A 10,666-nucleotide genomic window follows, 5' to 3' on the forward strand; every position below is an offset into this window, starting at 1 on the left:
TTTATTTATTTATTTTTGTGTGTGTGGCCAGCTCAGCCCACCAGGGGGCGGGGCTGGCTGGCATGTGGTGCTGGGGGATTGAACCGTGGTCCCTCTGTCTTTAACTAAGCTTGTTCCAAGTAGGTGCTTTAGACCACTGAGCCATCTCACCAGCCCAAGAAAACATCTTTCAATGAGCAATTTTCTTTTGAAAAAGTACAGCTTGACCTTTTTCTCCGTTAGATTTCCTGGCCAGCCCAAGGATAGCATGTGTGATACAAGCACCCCAAGTGTCCTGTTCGTTTTCTTTTGTTTGCAGCACTGGGGATTGGAGCCAGGGCTACATCCCCAGCCGTTTTTATCTTGAGACAGGGTCTCAGTGAATCTGTAAATTATCAGGGCTGGGATTGAACTTGCATGCTCCTGCCTCAGCTTCCCAGGGTTTGGGGATTACAGGCCTACAGTACATGGTTTCATAGATGTTACTAAAAAGCCACTTTCCCAAAAGACTCCTATGATTATTTTTTTCCCGGAACCGAGATTGAACTCCGGCCCATGCGCTTGCCAGGGAAGCGCTTATTGTACTGAGCCATGTCCCCGGCCCCATGGCTCCTATGATTTTTATAACTCCTTCCTTTCTAACAGGCTTAATACAAATACAGCCAATATGTGTGAGTCCTGCAAATAGAACATTCAACGAGTTCGGCAAATCGCTGACTCCTTGGAACACCTAGAAGCACGTCCTCCCGGTGTGTGGCAGCACACTGAGATGGGGCTACAGTCCAGGCTCGTGGCTCACGCTGGCTGGGCCCAGCTTCCTTCACCCGAGCCTTTCCAGGAGGCCTCAGCAGTCACTGTGGCCCTAGATGTGTGTGGTCAGCAGACAGTGCATCACCCTTGAGGCCAGCTTCGACCTTTGCCAGCCTTCCTGTTCCTTCGCCGGGCACCTCGGCCTCATCGCTACCGTATCCTGTCTGGGCGCCGAGCAGACCCGAGGCGCTGATTTTCATCTTCCTGTGCATCACCCTGGAGGGGGTGTGAATTCCCAGTGAGGAATACGTGACCTCACCCTGAAGACTCTCAGCTTCCCCAACCTTGCTCGCTTCCTGAAACCCCTTCTCTAGTATGCCGGAGTGCGCATGTGCGTGCGCACACACACACACACATGCACACGCACACGCACACACTCCAAAGCCCTTGCGGTGGCAGCCCACGGTCCATCTCACAACTTCATGACCACACTTCCTCTGCGGTTGAATCATCTCCGTGTGATTGGGGTGCGGGAAATACCATGAGAGAGGACGTGACATGGTTCTGCCACCGCTCCGGCTTCCCGGAATGCTGCGCCCTTCTCTCTGCGTTCTGAGCAAGCACTGATGCCCGAGGAAAGCACGACCCCTCCGAGCTGCCCCTGCCCGCTCAGTCATAGCAGTGACACGCTGACCTCCGCCCTCAGCTTCACGTCGCTAAAATCCTTCCACAGCTTTTGAAAGTGGAAAGGGAACCAAGAAGAGATGGAGGGAGGAGGGAGGAGGGGATGAAGAAAAATGAAGAGGGCACATGTCCACGCACCTCCTCTCCGCGAGGAATGTGCACGCATAAAAGTAAAAACTTTAAAACAATCTTCCCTCAGCCTTCAGAGGAAGGTCTGCCGTCCCCGCTGTGCTCTTGGGGAAAGAGAGCTGCGAAGGACTGCACCGCTCGAGTGAGGTCTCCTCCAGATGCTGGGAAGCTGGGATGCAACACAAGCATTCTCCCGCCACAGCGCACACTCTGCGTCGTCTTCAGGAGCCTGGTTTTGGACTCCGTTTCCTCCGTTTAGAACTAAAATCTGCCTCAGGTGGAGGCCGCCGGCGCCCTAGCGCACCCCAGGAGGGGAAGCCCCCCCCAAGCCCCGCCCCGCCCGGCCCCTCGGCGCCCCGCCCCGCCCCACCCTGCAGCCGCCCACAAGCCTCGCGCTCCGGCTCTGCCGGCTGCCCCTGCGCAGACCACAGCCGGAAGCCACGGGCGCGGGCCTCCGCTGCACAGCACCAGCCTCCTCCTAAGAGTCCGCGGAGCGAAGCCAGCCGCGCACCCACCGCATGAGCCAGAGCCCCGGGAACACCGGTCCCGGAGCTAGGTGGCTGCAGCGCTGCCCCCACCCACGCCACCCTTCCCCAACGCACCCCATTTAACCCAGGAAGGCGGGCTCTTTCCTGCGGGGTTTGTGCAAGATGACTTCAGGGACTCAGCAAGACAGTGTCGTCTCCTTCAGCGTTGTCTTGTCCTCTGCCGTCCCACGCTGGGTTTTCTCAGAAGACAACTTCGTGTATTTCAGTCCAAAGGGCTTATTTTGGGGTGAAGTGAGTGGTTTTCCCCATGAGCACCTACCACTGAGTGCCCCTGCACAGTCACACAAGAACCTCTGGGTCACCCCACGCACGGAAGGCGAGCAAGCCTGAGGGTTCCCCTCCATTCCTCTCAGCCATCAAGTAGATAGCTATGGCGGCTTGGCCAGCTGGCAGGGCGTGGCTGTCACGGTAAGCAGCAGAGCCTCCGTTTTGCTGATTCCGGAAGCCTCAGAGGAAGCGCTCAGGGTCAGCAGTGGACTTCGAAGCCCTAGGTTCCTCGCGTTTGGCTGAGAGCCCACGGAAGGCGGCCCACAGCCCTTCCAGCAGCCCTCCTGCAGGCGCGTGGCATCCTGAGAGGTCAGCCCCACTACTGCGCTCTTCTGACTACGGAATTACTGTTGATCGTTCTCTAGTTAGCGAGCCTTCCCCATCATCTGGAAGAGCAGGAACTAGGTGCTACTGTGGAAAGTCAGCCCAGGGTTATTTTGCTCAGTTCAGATGGAAATTAGGAATTGGCAAAGTACAGTCCTACTGGTAGTCCTGATATCACCAGATGCCAGCAGGTGGCACAGTCAGCTGCTGCTTACCACTGCTGCCAGGTGTTGGTTGCTGCTGCTGCCAGCTATCACCTTGCTGCACCAGCTTGTGCTGGACCCTGTAGATCACTCTACTGGGTGCTGGTCACTGCCACTGCTGGCCACCACCTGATCTCTGCTGCTGGTATCTGGAGCTCTTTGGTATTAACAGCTCTGGGCTTCTTCATCTTTCTTTGAAAATGATCACTCTGGGGCCGGGGAGATAGCTCAGTAGAATAAGCGTCTGAGTTCAATCCCAGATACAGCGAAAGAAAGAAAGAAAGAAAGAAAGAAAGAAAGAAAGAAAGAAAGAAAGAAAGAAAGAAAGAAAGAAAGAAAACATCACTCTGTGGATGCTATTCAGGATATAAATCCCAATTTATAGGAGTTTTGAAACCTGTACTGAGAAATACATCATGAACAGGCTTACTGGGACTCCAAAGTGAGTCTTTGTTTTAATAAGGCTTGTTTAGTAAGGATGACCAGGGAGGACACTGAAGCAAACTGTCCCACTCTATTGGGGTGCAAGGGGGAACAAAGGGAAGTGACAGGACAGAGCCTTTTGTATGAATCAGTGCTCACTGGAGAAATAGATTTAATGCAAAATACATAAACACAAGGGCCAAGGATGTAGCTCACAGGCACAGCATGTCCCTGGCAATCACAAGGTCCTGAGTTCAACTCCAGTTTCAATAAATGCATAAAGATTCACAAGGTAGGCTTGCAGGGACTGTCTGCAGTGTCCGCTGTGCAAGAGCACAAAAGGGCTGCCTGGTGCTGGAAGCCAGATGATGTCCAAGGTGAAGTTAAAGACTGGGCCACCCCGAAGAGGCAAGAATTCCTTCTATGTTCCCCTTTTCATTCCATTCAAGATACTAGCCTGTCAGCTGGTGCCACTCACACCCAGGGTGGGTCCCTTCAGCCACCCAGGACTATGCTGATCAATTAGCTGGCATTTCTTTTTCTTTTTTCTTTCTTTTAAGGACTACAGGTGTTTACTTGTTTTATAATGAACACTCCAGTGCCACATATATGAAATATCATCCAGAATTTAAACAGCTCCTTGCTTTCAGTGTTCTGTCTTTATTTGCCATTCCATCCATCAATCTTGAGGAGAGTTCAAAGCTGTTTAAAGCAGTAAAAAAGGCTTAGGATTCTGATATTCAGGACCAGTTGGCCAGCTATTGAAGACTTAAAACCACAGACAGCCATGCTTTCTTCTCCAGGAGTTGTTTCAGGACTCCATTGCCTTGCTTTACTTTTTATTCTTTAAAAGATTGATTGATTGATTGATTGATTTGGTGTAAGGTCTCACTATGCAGCTTGGACTCATACTGACTCTCTTGTCTCAGCCTCCCCGGTGCTGGGATTACAGGTGTGTGCCACCATGCCCAGTTTCAGGGCCAGCACAGCATGGGGCTGGCACAGTACAGGGCCAGCATGGCAAGCAGTAATGGGGATCAAACCCAGGTCCTTGCTCTTGCCAGGCAGGTGCTTAGACCTCCGAGCTATCTATCCAGCCCATTGCCTTGCTTTAGAAGGGAGGAGAGTAAGACACAAAGCCTGGCAAGCAGCCCACTGCATGTGAAATGTTTGCTAGAAAACAACACTGGTACCAGCATGGATGATCAGTAATGGGATCTGGGAAGCTCTTGTCACATGGGCTTTTCTTACTCAAACTGAAATAATGGTTAACTATCACACCCTCCTGGGCCAAAACCCAAGAAGCACCCAGGAAGTGCAACTTATGCAGCAGTGTGCAGGCCCTGCTGTCAGTGAGGGAGAGGGCCATGAATGCGGAGTATGCAAATGAGGGGCCCAGAGCCTTCTCTTCCAGATCTTACCTAGCATGTCTTCTCTTCAAATTTGCAGTAGCATTGTCAGAAGTGGTGGGAATAGGTGAGAGTCCCACGCTGCCTGGCTGGCTGCACTCATGTTGAAATGAAGGGAGGCAGTTTGATAGTCAGAGACATGCCACTAGATGACCAGGGAGGACACTGAAGCAAACTGTCCCAGTCTGTTGGGGTGCAAGGGGGAACAAAGGGAAGTGAACAGGAGGACTAGACAGCTGCTGGCCTCCCCCTGCCAGCATACAGCAAAATGAGAGAGTAAGGCATTTCTTGGCTTTGTCACTATGAAGAAATGAGTATACAATCCTCCTCCTGCTCTCAAGGATGTTGAACTCTGGCTGGGCAATTCCAGTATACATCATGACTCTTTCCATTCTCCTGGCCTGTGGGAGAAGAGCTAAACGGATACAGGTCCTCAAGAGTCTTTCCAGCTGGACAGTCCACAAGAATAGAAATGAGTGTGGTGTGAGCCTGGGATTCCACTGGCAGGATCGCAGTTGCCCACCCCAGTAGTCACTATGATGACACTTCTCACACAGTGTGCTGGGACGCCTGCTCTGCTGCCAAGCCCTGGAGCGTGGGGCCAAGCTCTGGATGAGCTGTGGATCACTGCCTCACAACTGCCGAAGCCTCACAGCCTAAAGCATGATACCAGATTGTCTTAGTTTCTGTGAGTCCGGGATCTGAGCACAGCTTACTAGGTCCTCTTTCTCTGTCTTTCACAGAGCTGCAACCACATTGGCAGCCCCAGACAGGTCTTAGCAGAAGAATCTGCTTCACAGCTCACACTGGTATCAGGAGGCTCCACTTCCGGCATGGTTGTGTCTGGCCAGGGATCACTTCAGTTCCATGTTTCTCCAACACAGCTGCATGCAAGTCAAGAAGGCAAGAAACAAGGGCAGGCCACATAGCTCAGTGGACTAAAGAGCCTACTTAGGCAGAGATGTGACCAGGGTTCAATCCCCAGCATGCTGTACTGGCCCTGCCCCCAAGGCACAATGAGACCTTGATGGAGACTGGGCGTGGTGGCACCTGCCTATAACCCCAGCACTTGGGAAGCTGAAAACAGGAGGATCTCTATGAGTCTGATCTGTGTAGTGAGACCCTATAGACCCTCTACTAAATATTAAAAAAAGAAAGAAAAGGAAAAGAAACTGAAGGTGAGAAACAGAAGTCGCAACCTTTTCCAACCCCATTGTGCAATGGATGTCACTTGCCCGTCCCCCTTTGTCATATTTGTTGGTTAGAAGCAACTCATTAGGCACACACCTTGAAGGAGGTGGTTACTTCTTAAGCCTGTGAGCACAGAAAGTAGGACCACTGAAGCTGTCACACTTAGCAGCCCTCCCCAACCCATGCCCAGAGTTTGAAGAGCATAAAATGGATTGTGGATGGAGGGATGGTCAAGAGGATGAGAAGCTCTCACACTCCAAGGACATCATCTGTCCATCATAGTTTTTGGTGTGGTTCTGGGGATTGAACCCAGAGCCTTGGGCACACCCCAGGGTACACACATAACAAAATATAGAACCTGGAAAGTAACCATAGAAAGGGGAAGCTAACTATTTCACCAACATTAACTCTTTTGATTAACAGATGTCAACAATGCTTTTACTGTTTGGGCCCTTGATAGCCTCATCTTTCAATAATATTTTTCAAAATGCTACTTGTCATGAACTGGCACAGCTCATAATGTTCCTGGGAAAACCAGGCATTGGGGGCGGGCAATGGGACATCAAAGAGATGAAGAAATACAGACAAGAGCCAAAAGCTAGAGTCAGGTGGAGCCCTTTCCCGATGGGAGGAGGAACTGCCCAAGAACTGTAGAGCGCTTACTTACATACTCAGGAGGCTGACATCAATTTCAGCCTTGTCTAGCAACCAGTTTGCAAGCTGCAACAGCTTGCTCACGTGGCTTGAGGAACTCCCCTTGTTCTCCAGCACCCTTTGTCTTAGCCCTGCACATGTGATTGATTTCAAGCTCCAGCCACTCCCTACAGCGAATCTGAGAAAAGTCTGTATTATGAACAAATAGAAACTGTGCCAAGTAAAATATGAACTTGCCATAGTGGTCAGAAAGAGTCCTCACAATGGCTCAGTGGTCTAAAGCACCTACTTACAACAAGCTTAGCAAAGCGCAGGGACCACTGTTCGATCCCCCAGCACCACATGCCAGCCAGCCCCGCCCCCTGGTGGGCTGAGCTGGCCACACACACACACACACACAAATAAATAAAATTAAAAATAAATAAATAAATAAAATAACTTAAAAAAAAAAAAAAAAGAAAGAGTCCTCACAACCCAGGCCTTGGGCAAGTGGGATTTAGAATTGAGGGTTATCTAGGGATGTTTATTATAAAGGCTTGAGTACTGTGTGTACTCTGGACAGGCATATTGCAGTGTTGTGGTCTCTAGGTGTCCCCCAGAGGCCTTGAGTGTACACAGGCTGGGCCTTTGGAAGATGACTGGGCCAGGGGGCTAGTGTAGCTGACTTGTTGTTAGGAGGTGGGGTTGGGGTCCTGGGCATGAGATATGGAAGGCTTGTCTCTCCTCCGCCTTCCTGCTTTCAGGCCACCATGATGTGAGCAGCTTTCCTTATACCGCACCATCTCTGTGTTTCTACCTGCCAACCATGGGCTGAAACCCTGCAACTGTGAGCCAAATAAATCTCTGCTCCTTTAAGTAGCACTTAGCCTGCATGATAAAGAAAGGACTAACACGTGCAGGGGTTTCGAGCTAGGGTTGGGTAGCAGAGGGAGCCCACATTAGACCTTGCACAGAATCTTCTCCACACAGGGACAGCCATTAGTGTTTGGCCTTAAATGTCTGGGACTGCAGTGAGTGTTAAGAACATGGAACTGGGTGTGGTGGTACATACCTGTAATCACAGTCAGAAGGCTGAGGCAGGAGGATAGCTATGAATTCCACCCCAGCCCTGGCTACAAAGTGAGTTCAAAGCCAGCCTGAACTGCATAGTGAAACCCTGGCTCAAAGAGACAAAAAAAAAAAAAGTGGAACTAGGCATAGTGGCACACACTTGTCATCCCAGAAACCTGAGAGACTGGGGCAGAAGGATTGCAAGTTTTAGTTCAACCTGGGTAACTTAGCAAGACCCTTTCTCAAAGTAAAACATTAAAAAGTTCTGGGAAAATAATAAGTACAAAGGCCTCGTTTTGATCCGTAATAGTGAGAAAAAGAATGTTATTAGGAATCGGTGGGCCAGAGAGAGCTCAGCAGACTAAGCACCTGCTTAGGTAAGCGCAGGGACCAGGGTTTGATCCCCAGTACCACATGCCACTCTGGCCCAGCCCTTGGGCATGCTGAGCCAGCCATGGGGACTGTGCATGGGGCGCACACCTGCAATCCCAGCACTGGGGAGGCTGAAAACAGGAGGATCACTGTGAGTATGAGCTGTGTAATGAGATCCTGCACCAAATACATACAAATAAAAAGACATAAATTGGTGTGTAGCTCAGTGACAGAGTACTTACCCAGCATGTAAAAGACCCTGGATTTGCCCCCAGCATGCAAGGGGCAAAAGCATGCACTATTTTACCATTTACCACTGAAGAAATGCTCGTTAAAAAGGAAGTTTATTTATCACAAAAACTTAATGCTTGATTTTATTTTTTATTTTTATTTTTTTGGCAGAACCGGGGATTGAACTCAGGCCCATGCACTTGCCAAGGAAGCGCTTATTCCACTGAGCCATCTCCCTGCCCCCAAAGCTTGATGTTAGAACTGATATGCATTTTCTCCTCCTCTCCCTCTTCCTTCTCTCCAGGACACTGCTCAGGCTCCCTGAGAAATGTCATAAAAGTGCCAAAGCTGGGACAGTATGGCAGCCTCCATGCTGAGCGGGCTGCTGCCGACTTTCAGGCAGGTAGTTCCTTCTTCAGCTTCTGGCTAAGTTAGAGGTTACTGTGTATCCTGGAAAGCGTTACATGATGTGAAGACATGAAAAATGGCTTATGAATATGCGGATGAAAGACTGCGGGTCAATTCACTCAGGAAGAATACCATTCTGCCAAAAGATCTTCAGGTCGTAGCTGATGAAGAAATTGCTGCCCTTCCCTAGGACAGCTGTCCTGTTAGCATCAGAAATCATTGTGTTATGATGTCCCATCCCTGTGGTGTGAAGTGGCGCTGGAGGCTTAGTTGTATTGTCTCCTGTCACCTAGCTGACTACAGCCAACTTTCTGGGATCCAGAGAGCCATGTGGAAAATCAGCTCCAGAACCTACTGAGCTTTCAGAGTAACCAGCCGCTTCAAGAAGAGACTTTCTCAATAAACAAAACCCTAATTTTTATAGGGGTCCAGTTTACTTGTCTACCTTGTTTATAATTAAATTACTTTCAAATTTTATATAAAGAAATTTGAATATTTCATTGTCAGTGAATTACATTTTTTTTTAAATTTTTATTTATTTATGCGTGTGTATGACCAGCTCAGCCCACCAGGGGGCAGGGCTGGCTGGCATGTGGTGCTGGGGAATTGAACCGCAGTCCCTCTGCTTTAGCTAAACTTGTTCTAAGTAGGTGCTTTAGACCACTGAGCCATCTCACCAGCCCCATGAATTACATTTTTGACTTAATAGTTATACTGTTCCCATGTGCAGTAAAATATAGAATAAAAAATGTTCTATGAAGAAAAAAACTACCAAAGCTTTTCTGGGCTATTATCTTATTTTTAGACCAAATCAACATTCCAAAGGGCAATCCCATCCAATCCCAATCCAAAGGGCAAAATCAGACTGCGTTTCCATTGGCATGAGCAGACATTTTTAATGTTGTTTTTTATAACCTTTCTCACTTAGCTCTATCGCAGTAGTTGCCACAGAAGACCAGGGCATGAGCCGAATTCCCCACACATATTTGTGGGAGGATGTCAGCCCTGCTGCTTCCAACCCTTTACCGCCCCAGGCGGCGCCTGCCTGTGCGCGACGTGGCACCCTGGGCAGGCGCAACGCGGCACCCTGGGCAGGCGCGGGCCGAGAGACAGGGAGAGCAGGTTTGCTTTGCTTTGGAGAACGTGTCTGCCATTTCCTTTCTCTCAAGGAGGAGTGATTTCCTGATTCTACACACAAAAGATTTGTGGAAAGTCGCGCCGTCACTGAGGACCAGAGACCAGCGGATTTGGTCTTCTCACTGTTCTGGGTGATTTGAACCACGTGTTCAGGCCGGCGCTCCTCAGGTGTGAGTAGGCGAGCCGGAGTCAGAGTGTGCGCTGCGTACGCATGACAAGGGGGTTCCCAAGAACTACAGATTTTGCAAAACAAATCTCTTAAGTAAATAATGGAAAATGATAGTTTATTTTAAGCCCTTTAAAAAGTTGGAAAATGATGCAATCGGAAAGAGCCCATCTGTTCTTAGTCAGCTTCTGACCTTTGACTATGTAAATACAAGAAACACATGAAAAAAAAAAAAAAAAAGAAAGAAAGAAACAAAGAAACAAAGAAACAAAGAAAAGAAGAAGAAGAAGAAAAAAAAAAGAAACGCATGAGCTGGAGCGAGGGCCAGGGCCGACTCCTCTGCTACCCAGAGGGACAAAAGGAATCTTCCCTTCAGGCTGCAGATGATCCAGGACACCATTACGCAGAAGAGCGTGCTCAGGCATTTTTCACAAACACAGTTGCTCAGTTCTTGGCCGTCTGTCTCGGTTCTTGTTTTTCTTTCCTTTTTAACCATGCAGAGGTCCTGGGTTAGGTGTTACCCCTTAGCAATATATAAGAAGGATTTGTACCTCAGGTCAGCCTCAACCTTGGAAGGGGTAGATCTGTGAAATAAGGACGCTGGAACAGAAAGGTCCTGGTCATTGCTGCTCTAAAATACAAACGGCGGGCTGGTGAGATGGCTCAGTGGTCTAAAGCACCTACTTAGAACAAGCTAAGCTAAGCAAAGCAAAGCACAGGGACCGCGGTTCAATCCCCCAG

General features: G+C 49.5%; 1 pseudogene; it reads left to right on the top strand.

Annotated features, from left to right (window-relative positions):
• Positions 1 to 8,572: 8,572 nt before the first annotated feature.
• LOC101578003 lies at positions 8,573 to 8,980 on the top strand (annotated as a pseudogene).
• Positions 8,981 to 10,666: the final 1,686 nt, after the last annotated feature.

This window comes from Octodon degus, unplaced genomic scaffold (assembly GCF_000260255.1).
Source record: "Octodon degus isolate 3935 unplaced genomic scaffold, OctDeg1.0 scaffold00075, whole genome shotgun sequence".
In the NCBI taxonomy this organism is placed as follows: domain Eukaryota; kingdom Metazoa; phylum Chordata; class Mammalia; order Rodentia; family Octodontidae; genus Octodon; species Octodon degus.